Source organism: Psammomys obesus, unplaced genomic scaffold (genome assembly GCF_907164565.1).
Source record: "Psammomys obesus unplaced genomic scaffold, mPsaObe1.curated_primary_1811, whole genome shotgun sequence".
Taxonomy (NCBI): Eukaryota; Metazoa; Chordata; class Mammalia; order Rodentia; family Muridae; genus Psammomys; species Psammomys obesus.
The window spans coordinates 2,686,086-2,703,667 of NW_026596109.1; positions in this window are offsets into that span (position 1 = coordinate 2,686,086).

Sequence of the window (17,582 nt, forward strand, 5' to 3'; positions counted from 1 at the left end):
CCATGAGTATATGGAGTCTCATTCTTTCTCTCTGGAGCCATTTTTGCAAATCACTACAGCTATTCATAATCTAAATCAGTCTCCTTTAGCAGCAGAAAGATCTTTTCTCATGACAAAACAGAAGATGACATTCATTAGTGCTAACTTGCGTAAGCTACCTTAAATTTATTGGTGCTCTTCCACTTAGCTGGGTAAGGATTCCTTTGTCTGCTGCTATAGGGAAATTTCAGCTCTACTACTTAAAGAATATCAATTGTCACTTTTATCAGAACTTTTGGCAGTTTACTTTATTTTAGAAGTAAAACTGGTGGTTAAGGTTTTAAGACTTCCAATGGGCGTTGTTTCAATCATATTTAATAGGTGTCTAGGATGGTAACATGATTATGTTTAAGCTCTGTACTGCACAGAACAAAATCCCTTATTTCCACCCATGTACTGCTGAGGAGGTGCTGGGAAATGTGAATAGAGCTCATTTTGGCCACTGGATTTCATAGAGAAGCAGATTCCAGGCATGGCTGCCTGAAGAAGGGCCATTCGGGGCAAGGTCTTAGAAGCTGAAATCACCAACATCTAGAAGCTTTGAGATTTGTTTTCCTTTTGATACAAAGTCCCACTATGCAGCCTTGGCTGACCAGAACTCACTCTGTAGACCAGGCTGACCTCGAACTCACAGAGATCCACCTACTTCTGCCTTCTGAGTGCTGGGACTGAAGGGGTGCCACCATGCCCAGCTCACCTGGAAGTTTTTAACAAGTAGAATTAGCTGCTCAAGCCAAGCCTGGTAGACTGTGCATTACCAACCAGTTAAGGTTCCTTCAAGGAGAGAGTTGATTGCAAAAATTACTCGTGATTTCTTTTCCCAGAATTAGCCGCAGCTCCACCTGGGCTGAGGGTTCTGATCTTTGCTGATGTTTTGTTCTGGTTTAGTATTCATCTGATTGTGCCTCCCCCGCCACCCCCTCCCCCCCATATAATCACCATTTTTATAAAGAGCAGCTCTCTACTCTCCCAAACCTAAGTATTTCTTTAAAATCAGAGTTGTTAAGGATGCTGTTTTCCTATGATGCAGGCTCAGTGAACTATGCCATCTTTCCACACTAAGGGAGGAAACAGTGTCTTTTTGTTGGGTGGGAGATGGCCTCATGATTTAGGCCAGATGGTCTGGAACTTGCTGTACAGCTTATGACAGACATGAACTCAGAATCCCCTTTCCTCAGCTTCCTAATGCTGGCATCACAGTGCATATCATCATAACCAGCCTAAAATTATTGAATAGGAAGGAGGACCTAATACCTTGGTAATAGGACACAGAATTTTTTTTTTTTTTTTTTCTGCCAGGAGATGAATGACCACATCAAAGCTGCATATTAGATATTTGTTCAGGACAAAACATTTAGTGCATATCCGCAAGACAGGGCTGCACTTGAAATGTGACTGGCTTGTCTTGAGGATGCGCTTGTGCCCCCAGCACCAATCATTACAGCCCACACAACTGAGCCACATGTGCACACCACACTCTGTAAGCACATAACATCCTCTAGGAGCAGAATTTGAACCTGTGTCTTGTAACCAGCTGTACAGCAGACTGTGCTGAGAGCAGGGACAGATAGAATTCTGGTATAATAGTTTAGGAAGATCCCAGGGACTTCCCTGACATCCGGCTGACTTCCGGTTTTCCTCATTTTTCCAGGCAGGGGGCATTTTGGAGTTGCACAAGCCTGCCAGGCAGGCCCTTGCTGTGTGATCTGTGCGAGCTCCTTGTGTCCCTGTGCCTCCCCCTTCCTCTCTAGGAAATAGTCTGTGTTGGTCATGCAGACTTGTTGGCAATGCTAAATGAGACCTTATTCTTCGTGTTAACCTGCTTCCCAAGAGTCTGTGTGGAACAAGTATAGTGATAATTCTTAGCGTTTTGTTTTGTTTTGTTTTGTTTTGTTTGTTTGGCTTTTACTTGGCCCGCCAGGTAAATGCATTGCTTCATTCCTCCTTCCTGTATACTTTCTGGCTTGTGATCTACCCTGGCTTTCCTCCTCCTGTCCTCCTCATGCTCAATTTCTCCTTCCCTCTGTACATGTGAGGTGCTCTGGATTCCATACTTAGGATTTTCTTTCCTCTGTGATGATTTCTTCCGGGCTCGAAGCTGCAAAGATTGTCTTTTCAGTCGCCACCCCCAAGGTAAGAACTCCAGCTTGGATACATCCCAGGAACTGTAGCAGCTCCCCCATTGCATATCGGGTAGCATCTGGAACTCAAGAACAGTGAGGAACTTTGACGACGAATAACTGCATTTCCGAAGACTGTAAATGCTGTAACAGAGCCATGTGGGGAGTCGTAGAGGTGCCAAATAGGAAGAAACAATGAACTCTGGAAGATGGTGCGGGCTGTGGAGGAGTTCTTGTGGCTGTCTTTAAAATAAACTTAAAAAATAAAAAGGTTATGCCCAGACAAAAACCATTATCTGAAAAGAGACAAAGAAGATTCCCCTGACACACTCCATTTTGGAAGGTGGAGACTGGAGAAGGCAAAAAAGGTATGTTAGACAGTGAGAAGAGTATTTGAAAAGAAAGACATAGCTGGACATGGTGGTGCACCGTTAGTCTCAGCACTCAGGAGGCAGAGGCCCTTGTCAGTTCAAGGCCAGCCTAGTCTTCATATTAAGTCCCAGGACAGCCAGAGCTACATAGTGAGACCCTGTCTCAAAAATCAAACAAGCAAGTGAGGGAAATTACTCATAATTCGGCATCGTAGGAGCACAGGACGTACGTGCGTGCGTGCGTGCATGCGTGTGTGTGTGTGTGTGTGTGTTGATGGGGTGGGTACATATGTGAGAAGTTAGAGAACACAAGCCCTGGGCTTTCCATGCATCCATTGCTGGTACTGTTTTATGTAGCCAGTTGGGTTGCTATTTAAGAAGGAGTATGGCTCTGTAATGACTGTGCTCTCTGAAGCGACTGTGCCTACCCTGCTGGCACTAACCTGGAATGCACAGGCATGCTAGAAGTTTGGGAAGAGTCTGGGTGACATGATAGCCTGCGCTGAGGCAGGGGATACAGAGGTGGAAATGAGGAAAGGGCTTCTGGGACATTCTTGAGACTTAGGCAAAACCAATCTGATTGATTACATCTGGAAGGATGAGGAGGCTAAGCCTTGTTTGAACCATAAAAGTTCATTTTCCATCTTTAGGTCTAAATAATTTGGAGTTTTGTCATTTGCTGAGAAGGGACATTCATTTTAAGAGGAGAAACTAGGGCAGGACTCTCCAGCTCACAGACCAGTGCAGGGCAGAGCTCTCTCTCCAGATCTGAGTGGTTGTTCAGGACAAGGTTTAAGAGAATCTTGGAAGTCAAATTTAGTCCAAGCCCCTGCTAATGTCAGAGTCATTTCTAGAGGTTCTTGAATGGAAGGCGAGTCCCCATTTGAAGTCTACCTTTCAGTTATAGAGAACATGACACCTGGCCTGGCCTCACCCTGGTGCCGTAAGTTCTGCCTCACGCCCAGCCTTCTGTCTTGGGGAACCGTGAAAGTCTTATTCAGGAAGTAAAGATGGCCTTTGTGACTTGCCAGGTCGCCCCAGCTGAGCTGTCTCCTAAGAAATAGTTTCTGGACTCTGTATCTGCTTGTTCATACTTCTTGAACATTTTTTAAAATACAAGTGTTAGGCAGCGGTAGCACATACCTTTAACACCAGCATTTGGTATCTCTGTGAGTTCAAGGGCAGCCTGGTCTACAGAGTGAGTTCTAGGACAGCCAGGGCTACATTAGAAACTTTGTCTCAAAATGCAAAAAACAAAAACATAAAAGGTGCTTTGTTTCTCTGCACTTATATGGTACACCACCTGTAGCCACCAAACCCCAAACAACATCTTTTTTTAATCCTTTAGTCCTGCTCAGTTCAATTGGCTTTAAGAATCCACGAACACACTTTTATATATGGCGCTCTTAAGTTCATCGCCTTGAGCTCTCAGACCTACACTTTGTCTGCTAAGCAAGTTTACTGTCAAGACTCAGGATGATCCTGTCAACCCTTTTGTGTCTCCTGAAAACTGGACAAACTCTAATTGTATCTGTTTGTACTCTTTTCTTGTCTTAACCTTTTCCGGCTCTCAGAGCAGTTCAGGCACTTGGATGGCGTGCTTGGCTGCAACCGCTGATGTGGCCCACAATCTACTGCCCTTTGGCCTGTGCCATTGCTGCCAGCAATCCTGCTGTGAGTCTCTGGGCTGACCTGAATGCTTGGCTGTATTTTGGGTTTGTCGTTTCCGTCTCAGGTTGCTGTTAATCCCACTGTTCATTTTAGCTACCTCTGCACTAGCAGATGCTGGATTCAGATGAGTTCAAGGCCAGCCTAGTCTTCATTTTAGGATTCAGGACAACCAGAGCCACATGGTGAGACCCTGGTTTTATGCATCCCCTCCCATGCATATGCCACAAAATAGAGAGAGAGAATGTAAGCATCTACTCATGTTATAGAACCCACTGATTTCACAACCGTTCAAGCCCTGGCCAAATGACAATGCGAGATATAAGTAAAAGTCACAAGTCCTGTTGGGAGGTGGACATTCAGTACTCAATGCCCAGAGTATTGCCCTCCAACAGTATCCCTGATGGGAACTGGTGGCCTTTTACTACTCAATATGGCTTCCCTCTCTGCCTTGGTTTTATCCTTTCATGCCATTAGAAGTTGAAGAACAACCCTCATTCTCTAGCCTTGGCCTGGAGTCTTTGCCCTAGAAGTGCCCCACCTCTGTGGCTTCTCCTTGGCCTATTGCTTCCTCACACAGAATTTTCCCTGCAGACTCTGATGCTCCTGGATTCAGAGGTGGATTCAAGGCTGTCACGAGGCCAAAACTGGCTCATTTCATAGTAGGGTGAGGTGTGAGAGATCACCTGGCACATTTTGTCAATGAAGACGTAAGCCCAGAAGGTCCAGGATGCACACTTCCTCCTCACTTGAAAAGCGCTCATGTCAGAGGAAGCTGCTCAAAAGCCACCATTCCACAGTTTGGGAAGGAGAGCAGCCAGGCAGCATTCAGAAAACCTGTCCTGCCTCTCCCAAGATTGGAGAAACCACTGGCCTTTCTGTAAGGTGGGTTCTTTTTAACCACTTTTCCTTGGCTTCCTCTGGCTCACAGGCTCCTCCAAGACCCACCTGTTTCCTTTAAGGAGCTGGATTTTCCAAGCAAACACAACCATGTTTTTGTTTGTCTCTCAACAGCTCTGCTGTGCAGGGAATGAGGACTCGCTCTTGATGAGCCCAGGGACTCCAGTGCCAAGCCTCTGATATATAGTGTGGGGACTGCAGGGCATCCGGGTTGTAACAAGAACAAGATGAGCTTGTGGCCTCGGGCTTCTAACCTGCTCCTCAACCCACACTTCAAAGAAAGTTATTACACAAGAGTTAGACTAAATCAAACCAAACTGCAATGTTTGCGCACTGTGGCCCATTTTCAGATCTCGGGTATCTCACCACGAGTCCCTCAGAAACCCAGGCTGGAACAAAACAAAACGACCCAATGATAATTTAGTTGTAAGTCTTTAAAAAATGAGCCAGACTGATTTATTTTGAAATTTCAGTTAAGCACAGTGTCAAGAAAATCTCTGTGGCTATTTGTCATTTTTCTCCTTTTAGCATAGTCTGAGCAGGCCGAATAAAATTAGAAACTGGCTGCTCATAGGCTCTCCAGTCCTGGTTGTAGGCTTGATTTTGCTACTGGAATATCAGAGATGTTTTGGTGATGACCGTCTGTCAGAGTGCTTGTCATAGCAAAGAAGATCTTTTTATGCCCTCGGCTCATTTTATTAGCCTTATTATACAGTTGCAGGAAGGAAGCACAATGAATCATATATATGCATATACACATATATGCATTTATATGTGTGTGTGTATGTGTATGTATATGTATGTGTGTGTATATATATATATATATATATATATATATCTCCACAACCTGAAGAGCATGAAAAATCAGATTTTTCCTTTGAATAGGGGAAGGTTCGGGTTTTTGAAATGCGAAAGACACGAAGCTTGTATTCATTTCTATTTACTATTATGTTTTAAAATTTTTAAACATTTATTTGTGTGTGTGCATGCGTATGTATGAGAGTAAATGCTGCTGCACACTGTCTCCTTCTCTCATGTAAGCCCTGAGGATGGAACCCGGGTCACCGGGCTTGGCAACAGTCATATTTATCCACAGAGCCTTCTTTTTGGCCCCTATTAGACATGTGTTATAGGCTACTTTAGACAATTTTGTGTGGTAGATGTGGCAACTTCCCTTACTCTAATAACTGAACCATTAAAAACCTGTCCTCCAGGCCATTCCATATACATCTCCAGGAAATGTAGTTTCAACTAGGACTAATTATGGTCTCATGACCACCTGGGGTCAGTTCTGGGTGGGACCACCAAGTTGTGTGAAGGAGGAGGCTGGGTCTCTGAGGACAAGTGGTTATATCCTGGTCCCAGCACTGGTTGCTTAAGGCCAAGGCTAGAATTATGGCTTTCTGCTTACAGCCCGTACGCAGCTCCTCTCTGGTTAGACTGGCAAGTCCAGATAAGCTAAAACCAGAGTTTCACGTTAGCAGAGACAAAAGGGAACCGTTTCGCTCCCGATCCAAAGGCGATTGCAGTTGAGCCAAGAAACCAGAGCCTCGAGTGGGCGGTGCATGGCATTGAAGCCAAGGGCAAAGTTACGGCTGTGGGCCTGACAGGGTGAGGACAGGGGGCTCTCTTGGCTCCTGTAAACTGACCGGTGTCTGCAATGCAGGGATGGAGAGTTTCCATAATCATTCTTCTGCTTTTATACCAGCATGAGCAAATACCCAGCATTTTAAATGAGTACCCAGTATTTGTTTCTGGCCCGGAGGAACCGGAAGGAAGATGGGAGATGCTCTGCTTTGGAAGACCCGTGGACTCACAGGTCATGGAAGCCCTGCTGCTTGCCCTCATGTGGCCAGCATGTCAGTCTTCTCCAGAACTGCTGCCTACCTACCTACCTTCTGACTGCAGGAGGTTTTTTTGTCTTTTTTTTTTTCCAATAATTTATTTTTATTTTATGTGTGTTGGTGTTTTTGCCTACATGAATATCTGTGTGAGGGTGTCAGATCTTGAAGTTACAGACAGTTGTGGGCTGCCAGGTGGGTGCTGGGAATTGAACCCAGGTCCTCTGGAAGAGCAGCCAGTGTTCTTAACTGCTGAGTCATCTCTCCAGCCCCTGCAGGAGATTTATTAACTGGCCTTCCCTGTGCCCCTTACAGCCTCAGCATGGGGGTGCTCATAGCACCGCAGACAATGTGTGAAGGGAGGCCTCGGTCTACAGCAAAGGCTTAAGAGGTACTAGCATCTTGGAATTGTTTGTGTAGACACGCCTCTATCTGAGGAGAGAGCCAGAGATGCCGTTATCAGAAGCATCTGTGCTGCAGGGGAGGAGGTTCATTGATGTACTGGAGAAATGACTGGTTTCTAGTGTCAGCAGTTAGAAGAGTGATATACAGTTGTGTGGGGTACCGTGGTATACACTTGTAAGCGCAAGGCGGTCAGTGGGCGATTTGAAAGTAAAATGGGCTCAATAGAACATCTGCCGAGTATTAGGAGCTTTATACTACGTATGATCGGCGGGTGTCTTCAGAGCAAGTTAAGGATATGTATGATGCTCTATGTCACGGGTAGAAACAAGTCCAGGGACTCAGTATCTTGCATACAGTTAAGAAATGAGAGCCCAGGTCACTTGGCCTCAAAACTGTTGCTCTCCCTTGCTATCCTTTAGCTATAGCACAAACTGTAGTGTTAGAGGGGTGAACATAACACATAATCCGTGGAGAACGGAGGGACTGAAGTGAGTGAGGAACAGGCCTTGTGTAGTAATAGTGAGGCCAGCGCCTGTTGGGCAAGGCTTTTGGAGGAACTGCCATAGACTAGTCACAGTGCTAGACTCTATTTCACGTCATTCTGAAGTGATCCTATGACTGGGGACCGCTGTCAGAGTGAGTTTGCCAGGGGGACCCTGAAGGTCTAAGGCCCCACAGACAATGAACTGGGATGAGTTGAAAATTGGATCTTATCTGTTTGACTTACAAAGACCGCACTCAAGTCACACTAGGACATAAGAGCACGAATAGGCCGAAAGGAATTTATCTTCAAGGATTGCAATCTGAAGGGGACAGATACACAGGCAATGACTCAAACGTGTTTGTGGTGGAGGCAGCTGCAGGAAAGGTTGTACCAGAAAGAGCGAGTGCCTAACTCAGAATGTCAGTGGCACCTGGGACAACGTTCCAAGGAAAATAATATTTCAATTAAATGTTAATCAAGTTTTTTTTTTTTTTTTTTTCCAGAACTGGGGCCCGAGCCTTAATTTTGCACATGCCAGGCAAGTGCTTGGCTACTGAGCTACATCCCCAGACCTTGTTGTTGGGATTTCTGTTTTTGTTTTGTTTTGTTTTGTTTCTTGGAACAGGTCCTCACTGGGACTCTAAGACTGCCTTGAATTTAATATATAGCCCTGGCTGGCCCGAGATTTGGGATCAAGTGCCTCTGCCTCCTAAGAGCTGGAAATACAGTTGTGTGTGCTTCCACAGCCATCACTGGAGTAACTGAGTTTTGACTTAGGTTTTCTTGCATGTATTCAACTTTCTATAAGTGGATGTGCTGAAGCTGTTCCTTCAAAATGGTGACTGGTGTCCTTTTATTGCATTTTCTTTATTACACATACAAGGATATTATCATACTATTTATACATCCATTGTACAACTGCTTTTTTAATCTTAAAAAGCCAGCACACAGGCCAATAAGGTGTTTCAGCTGGGAAAAGCTCTTGACACCGAGACTCATGACATGAGTTTGAGTCCCAAACCCGCATGGCGGAAGGAGAGAACCGACTCCACAAAGTTGTCCTCTGACCTAGTCATACACTCACACACACAGACACAGGACATAGACACAGACACACCCACACACTGAATAAATAAATGTAACAAACAAACCCTTTTTTAAACACACACACAAAGACGGTGATTTGTAGGCAACAGTTACAAATCCTGATGGCATTGTTTGCAGACTGGGTGAGATGTGCTGGTTGTGGGGAGGACCATGACCCTTTCTTTGACCATAGCCGCAAGCTCTGTGGATGAAGCTCAGAGCCAAGGTTATTTCTCATCATGTCAGCTCTGTGGATATTCTCAAGCACATCCCACTCTGATTAGTTTTTGATTATATAAAACCCACTTTTATGATGATATTATTAATTATATAATTAATGATGCGCATTATTGACATAATTGATTATAGCGTATAATCTTATGTAACTAAATTTCATTCAGTTTTAAGTGAGCAGTTGATTAGTTTTGACAAATGTATACAGCTGTGTATTCACCACTCCAAGTTACAGAATATTGTCAAAGGCTGAAGAAGTTCCTCCTGGCTTTTGGCAGTGGCTGGAATCAGTCACAGAGGTGAGTGCTCTGGTGAGCAGCTGGCAAATGAGCTAAAAAGCTGGACAGAGCATGGCCAATCTAAGGAGCATGGCCCATCTAAGGAAGTGATGCCTTATCTAAGGATTTAGTTATTGATTTTATTCAGACCTCCTATGGACTGTGGGGAGTTTTCCAGTCTACAGAAGAGGAAGCTACAGCCCTGGAATTTCAACAGCCAGCCCCATGCTAGATTCTATCCTATTTGTGTTTCCCACAGCATTGCTTTCTATAGCTACTGTCAAGGGAAAAGGTATGAAGGAAGCACAGAAGCCAAGTATGCAAGACTAGGTGCTGCATATGTCCAGTTATTTGAAGGTAAAGCTAGTGATTAAAGGCCGGTAGAACACTACCATACCTAGGGAAAGGGCCCACCATAAGAGTTTTTTTTCTAGTTATGGTTATGGATTATTGACTAGAACAGTAATTGCTCAGCTGTATACATTTGCCAAAACTCAAAACTGTATGCTTAACATTAAGCATTAGATCAAATTAGAATTCACCAATGCCAATCCAAGAGGTGTTAGAAGAAAACAATATGGAAAGATGTGGGGCATGTCCTTTTCTTTGAAACTCAAAATAGGAATGCTGAGGTGGCCCAGTGGGCCAAAGCGCTTGCTGAGCAAGCCTGACAACATGAACCTGACCACCAGAATGCATGTGAAAGGCAAGAGCTACCTCCTGAAGCTTGTCCTTTGACCTCTGTGTGCACTGGCGCGCGCACGCGCGCACACACACACACACACACACATACACACACATGATAAACATTTAAAAGTCACAACATCATTATCATGTTTAGAAATATAGCTATTATAACTAGGAATACGGTGCAGGGATATTTTATGTAACTTGGGGCAGAAAAAAAGTTTTTTAAATCTGCCAAAAGATGCAATAGATGCCCACTGTGACTTGGAATTTAAACCAGTAAAGTCAATTTTCTTGCATTAAATGAGCAATCCAGTAGATGTACTTCTAAATCCATTGCAAATGACTGCTGACGGAGGATCTGATTAAGCACGGTCCAGAAAGAGCTTGCAACTAAGACTGTTTACTAACATTTCAATTTCTATGGCTCATTTATTAGACTTAGAATAAAAAGGTGAGAGGGCTGTTTGGGATTGTCTTTAACCTTGATGATATTTCCACTGAAGCAGCATAATGGCTCTTAATTGCTTAAGTGAAGAGAGCATGTTGACGTGTCCTCCTTTGGGCTAAGAGCTTCAAGCTTAGACTATTATGCTAATTCAAGCATTATATACACCTGAGTATTTATGAGGCTGACACCAGTGATGTTGCAGGTAAAGGGCTGTGAAATGGTCTGTAAACAGAGAGAATTGATTTGAGGCCCAAAAGCAGTGCTGGTAAAAGTCACAGCCATTGAACAGCCAACCCCACAATTTCTATCCAGATTGTCAGCCTAGGTCAGACAGTGTCAGCAAGGCTGTCATCGGAGATCAGATGGGTGGTTTAATAACACGTAAACCAACCCCACAGCAACTCTCACGGTGGCAGTCTAGTTCCATCTGGTGTGGCCACGTGTGCATGCCTACGTGTACGCGAATTTTCATTATGGAAGCTTCACAGAGTGCTCAAGTCAGTGAACGTTACTGTGTTGGTGTTGGACGAAAGCTTTTGGCTAGTTGACTCGGACAGCAGTGTGACTTACCCAGGGACTGTGCAGCATGAAGAGAGACCAGATGTTAGAAACCTTCCATGGGATGAAGGAAAGATGGCCAACTGATCTTGGTGCCCGGTCATCTGCATCATTGGCATCATCTGTGTGCCGCAACTCTTCCAGCATGAAAACTGGACAAGCCAGCCTCGAGATAAACTATGTAAAAAAAAAAAAAAAAAAAAAAAAAAAAAAGGTAATCGCTTTTATTTAAATTGTTATAGGCTTTGTTAATACAGCTTTCAAAGACAGTGTCAGGATGGCTTAGCTCCGTCTGTGCTTTAAAGCAGAATTACCCATTTGTTTAACTGACTTACGGGAGGTCCCTTCCCATCCCAGTTTCCAGACAGAAGAAAAAAAATAGCCATGATTCTCTTCTTCCCCGGTGCTAAGACATAATGAAACAGAACTGGGAGACATCGGTAGAGCAGTCACCCAATGGGCACATCTGGGTAACTGCCTCCTTTTCTTTACCTCCGAATGTCTGCCTGACCGTTACTGTGAGGGTTGACTATTCACGCAGCAGGGAAAAGCTTTCCCTTTGTAAACTTCGTCTACTTTGTAAACCCTCAAGCCAGAAGAGTGGCCAGGCCCCTGCCTGAGATGCTCTAGCGGCCAGGCCACTCCCGAAGGCCTCTTTAACGGTCTTAGCAGCTTTTTTAGCCTCTGTAGCAGTCACAAAGGCCATCTCCAGCCCCTCAACAGGAGCCTAATTTTAGGTAATTTTAGTTATGCTAATTTTAGGTAAAAAGTCTGAACAAAAATCCACCAGTCCTTGAGCAGGAAAGTCAACCAATCCCTGAGCTTCCCATAGGAACCTACCAATCCCTGAACAAGAAAGCCCACCAATCCCTGAGCGTCTCCAAGCTCAGGGTTTGAAATCCCACCAATGCTTTCCTTGGCAATCTCTTTCCAAAAAGAAAATCCTAAGAAATACTATTTAAAGGCTATGACCCTGCTCAGTTTCCTGATGTCCTCCCCCAAGAGCAGGGGCGGCAACTCCTGGATTTTTTTCCTCCACACCCTGGACCCTCCCATTAAATCTCTTTTGTGAGATTTGCTGCGTGGTATGACTCTTCAATCAGAAGGAAGCCAAGAAGCAATGAAGGGAAGAAGAGAAGTAGAGTGGGGCTGAGGTCCCGAGGTCCTCAAATCGGCTGAGGATACCGTCTCCTGGGAGCTACAATGCCTCTGCTGAGGAGACTTCTTCTCAGAGCTCTGTGGTTCCTGGGCTCCAGCGTCTCAGGATAACTTCCGTTGGGACACTGTCCCACCTCAGAGCTGTGTGGTTCCTGGGCTTCTGAGTCCCAGGACACCTTTTCATCCAAGAAGTAAGGCCAGCAGTAGGGATGGACTGTGTAAAGTGCTCGGAAAAGTGTCCAGACACCTAAGCACACACTAAATGGTCAACACGACTGATGACTGATACGTATTTGGTCTCATACATTTTAAAAACAATATGTGTCTGAAGTACAACATTTTTCTTCCTTGGGGTTCATGGAAGTTATTCTGATTCTAGGAACTCTGTTAAATATGTATGGTATTAAAAACAAAACAAAAAACAACAGAGCCGAACATAATGGTTGTAATCCCAGCACTTGGGAGGATGGGGCAGGGAAAAGCAAGTTCAAAGCCAACTAGTTCTACACAGCAAGAATCTGCCTCAAACAAACAAGCAAACAAAAGCAAAAACAATCAACTTTCAAATTCGTTTTTTTCCCCCTGCCAGTGAGCTCAGTGCTGACTAGGAGTACATCATTCTCATGTAGTTTCAATGCTTGTGTTGTGTAAGCTGACATGCTCCCTGAAGAACAACAGTACCATCCCGTGCACATTCATGAAGGGGAGAGAGAGAGAGAGAGAGAGAGAGAGAGAGAGAGAGAGAGAGAGAGAGAATAACTTGTAGGAACCAGTTCTGGCCTTCCACCATGTGGGTTCTAGGAATTAAACTCAGGTCATCGGGATCAAGCACTTTTACCAGCTGTGCCATCTTGCTGGCCCATGGGTTGGTTAAATTCTTCAGCTTCGCTTTTGGGTGGCAACCTCTGGATTATTTTCCTTTTGTTCAAGTAGCACTTTATGTTCATGAGTTAATGTTCCAGTCCAAGCTGTTAGAGATGAGCTCTCGTATTGGTTAGCAGTTATGATTTAAACGTCTTTTCCTCAGTAGACATCTGGTCAGTCATTGTGATGAGATTCAGAATTGTGAATAATGGCATTTAAAGTGACACAGTATGGAGCCAGGACATTTAATCCTCAGGTGGCCTCTTACTGTTTTTTTTTTTTTTTCTATTGTGTGCATTAATGAAAAGGTTTTGCTCTAATTTTAATCATAAAGGGGTCAATAGTATTACATTTTCTAAAAGTTTAGCATGTGTGGCCACATCAAGTACGGCATAATCTGTAGTTATAACAATTCTGTTTTAAAACCTTGGTATGCTATAAATGCCTATTTTAGAAAATACTTAAATGTGCTCATGTGGCCTGCCTTGTTTGTAAGCAAAAGAAGTTTCTCGATTTCTTAAACTACCAGTTTGAAGTCAAGGTTCTTTTGAGCCTTTGAACACACAGACATTTGTGTCAGAGATCTTGTTATTAGCCCAGTGTAGGTAGAGTAGCCAGTAAGAGAACCCAGGCCATCTTCAGGATTATTTTGTTTCAGTTCTACCCAGGCTGTCTTCAGGATTTTGTTCAGTTCTTCCAGGGGCAAGGCTGTGTTCACTACTTCTGGGCATTCATGCCAAGATTATTCATAAAGGTGTGTGAGAGGGTTCAGAGTTTCTGAATAATCCATTCAGATCCCACAGTAAGGCTTTCATCAGAATGGTACCAAAGAACAGCTTTAGAGATCTCTTGAACTCTTAAGAGCCAAAGAAATAAGCAAACAGTGGTCCTGGGTCCATTAAGGCCACAGAGACAAACCTTCACAATCTATCAGGGGTGACAAATAGATTTCAGTATGTATATCAGTTCTAACAGGTTAATGGGAGTTGCTTGGGGCAAGGTACTACAGGCACCATGTGATCCATTAACAATGCCTGGTGTGGTGAGGTAGTGGAAGAAAGGAGTGTTTTCCCCAGGAGTATCATCCCCAGTTACTGTGCTTCGCTGGGGCTCATTCTTCTCAACTGAAGTGACTAAGTTTAGCAGAGATGGGCCAGTCTACATTCCTACATCCTGGGGTTTGTTTGTATTCCTGTCTGTTTCTCTCCCTGTCTCTATCTTTGTCTCTCTCTCTTCCCTCCCTTCCTCCCTCTTCCCCTACCTGTCCCTCCCTCCTTTTCTCTCTCCTTCTCACTCTTTCCTGGAAAAATAGAGGAAAAGAGATATTTCTGCAAATTATAAACATTCACTTCCATGAACAAATACACCAAGTACTTGTTAAGGATTAGCCACTTGCCAGGGATGTATGATGAATAGGCACAGATGGTCTCTGTTATTTGCTCAAAATACCTTTACTAAATAAGTTAAAATATGAAAATTCACTAAAATCCCTAGAGATGGTCTGTTCTCAACAAATACGAATTATCCTTTGTTGACTACTTCTTAAAAAACGTATTTACGTTTCTTATATCTTTTTCTTCCTACTCTACCTCCATCCCTTCCATCACCCCAACATTGGGTAGGAGAGAGAAAGGGTTAGTGGGAGAGGGAGCGCAGTTCTTTCTTAGCTGCTTCCTGCTGGTTAGGGTCCTTGGGTTCCTTGGAGCCCGTCCAGTCCTCATTTTAGCGGATCTCCAAATCCTTGTTTCACAACAGAAACCAGGAGCAGCACTGTTCTTTCTCTGATCTACACACACTCTGGGCTCTGGCATTTATTTTCTTTCCCAGGGCCCTAAGATTCACAGTATCTGCAGCTGAGAAAGAGCTCCTCTCAGAGCCCGCACGAGGCAAATAGTCTGCTGCTGTGGACCATCTGAATCAGTCTCATATCCCACACCTGGGACCAAAACAAAAACATGTTTATAGCCACAACACTCCTTATATACAGGATTTGGTTAATGTGTCTGGGGATACAGAATCTCTTCACACCTTTCTCAAGAGGGAATGTGGAAAATACTCACCCTGGAAGTTGAGAGACTCAGACTCTGGTCCTGGTTCCATCACTAACAACTTCAGGCGCTATACCTGAGCAAGACCCTCTGCCCTGCTGCTTCCATTTCTCATCCCTGAAGGCAACACTGGTCCCTACTTTCCCTGACTATAATGTGGTGCCTAGAATAAAAAAAAAAAAATAATTCAGGCCATGGCTTTGTGTAGTATCACCATGAAATTTCAGGTACTGTTTAAAGTTAAATAAAGGGGAAATAGGAACCGAGACACATTCTATTTTTAAAATATTAAAATATTTTAAAATATTCTATTTAAAAATTGGGGCTTGTGGGAGAAAGACAAGAATTTAACCCAAGTCTGGATATATAAAGAAAAAAACAGGCCCGAGTTCTGATGTGGCCTGTGGCACTTAGAAGTTCTTTGGAGAGTCAGTGCAAAGTGTAAACACAAGTATATTTCGGTGTCTGTTCTTTGGGGGTGATGATAGTACCACCTCAAAGGGCTGCCTGTGGGAATATATGACACGTGACAAACTTATTACACTGGCTAGAATATAATGTGATGTCAACAGCCAACTACTGTTGCATTGCTTGACAAAGCTCTATTTTTAGAAAGTTTATTTGTATTTCTTTTAGATGTGTGAGTGTTTGCCTGCAGGTATGTACATGTGCCGTGTGCGTGCCTGATGCCTACAGAGGCCGAAAGAGGGCATTCAGTCTCCCGAAACTGGGGTTACAGGTTGTTGTGAGCTGCCATGTGGGTGCTAGGAACTGATCCAGGTTCTCCACAGGGCAGCAAGCACTCTTAACCTCTGGGCTGTCTCTTCATCCCCACCTTGCTATTTGTGTATGTACAGGAAAATGGCGCCGTTTTATATTTGGGCAATGCAGTTTCTCACATTTGTTAATGATCCCCAAGTGCCATTATATCGTGTAACAATGCTTTATGCAATATTTTGGAGACTCCTGATAGATATGATCTTTAAATCACTTTTTAGATTTAAGTCTTACACCTGGAAAGATGGCTCTGAAAACCACAGAAAAGGCCTTGGGGACTTAGAGAACCTAGCCTGTTGTCATGGTTACAGGACTAAGACACAGCTACTCCCAGAATAGGAGTGGAGTGCATAGCTCTGATTTCAAATTCCAGTACTAATAAGATGACCTTAAGTGATGCTTTGTCACCATCATCCCTATTCTGTATGTCTTATTGACAGCTAAATGTCTGCTTTTTGTGTGGTGCTGGGGATCAAATCTAGGGCTTAAAGAAGCCAGGCTCTCTCTGAGGTACATATCAGTGCCCGACCCCTCCCTCCCTCCCTTTCACCTTTTACTTCAAGGCAGGTAGGTCTTAAAGTTCCCCAGTGTCCTTGAACTTGTGACCTTTTCTGAGTAGTGGGAATGCAGGCCCGAGCAGGCCTGTCTTGTATGCTTTTGAATGCTTGTTCCTTACCTTTCTTTCTTTTCCTTCCTCCCTCCCTCCCTCCCTCCCTCCCTCCCTCCCTCCTTCCCTCCCTTCCTTCCTCTCTCGTTTGTTTATTTGTTATTTATTTATTTTTTTGAGACATGTTTTCTCTGTGTAGCCTTGGCTGTCCTGGACTCACTTTGTAGACCAGGCTGGCCTTGAATTCACAGAGATATGCCTGCCTCTGCCTCCCCGAGTGCTGGGATTACTGTGCCCGGCTCCTTACCTTTCTTTACAACCATCTTCAGGCCAAACACACATGAAAGTGACATGTGGCATAGAAGGTGGCTGGGGTCTCCACCGTAGTTTTCCAAGGTTGGTAGCCTTGCTGGCACTCAGAGAAGACCACGTGCACCCCTGCTGTGGTGAGCAGACCTCATCCTTCCATACAGGCTCATTTCTGTCCATCTGACTCGAGCGTCTGTCGGGGACCTGTCCTGCTGCCCAGACACACATTCTCCCCCCACCCCCCCCCCCCCCCCCCCCCCCGTGAGTTCCATGGAAATTACTCACTGCAGAGGTGCAAATAAAGACTGAGTGAGGAGCCTGAAGCGAGCTAGGAGGTGTGGAAAATGCCAGCATTAAATCAATTCATCCAGTTTCATCTTCATTTGCTTTTCCCTATGGCTGTTTCTATACCAGTCAAGTACACTTTAAAAAAAATTTTTTTTTTTTTAATTCACAAACTGATAAAAGAATACACTAAACAGAGGCAAAGGATTATGGATGGTTTTGTGTGCTTGCATACATGTGTGTGGTGGCCAGAGGTGGAGGCCAGCCTTGGGTGTCATTCCTCCTCAGGAGTCATTCACATGTGGTCTCTCATTGGTCTGGAATTCAAGAAAGGAAGGCTGACCTCAAGGATCTTATTCCTACCTCTGCAGTGCAGGGATTACAAGTATGGCTTTAAATAAATAAATATATA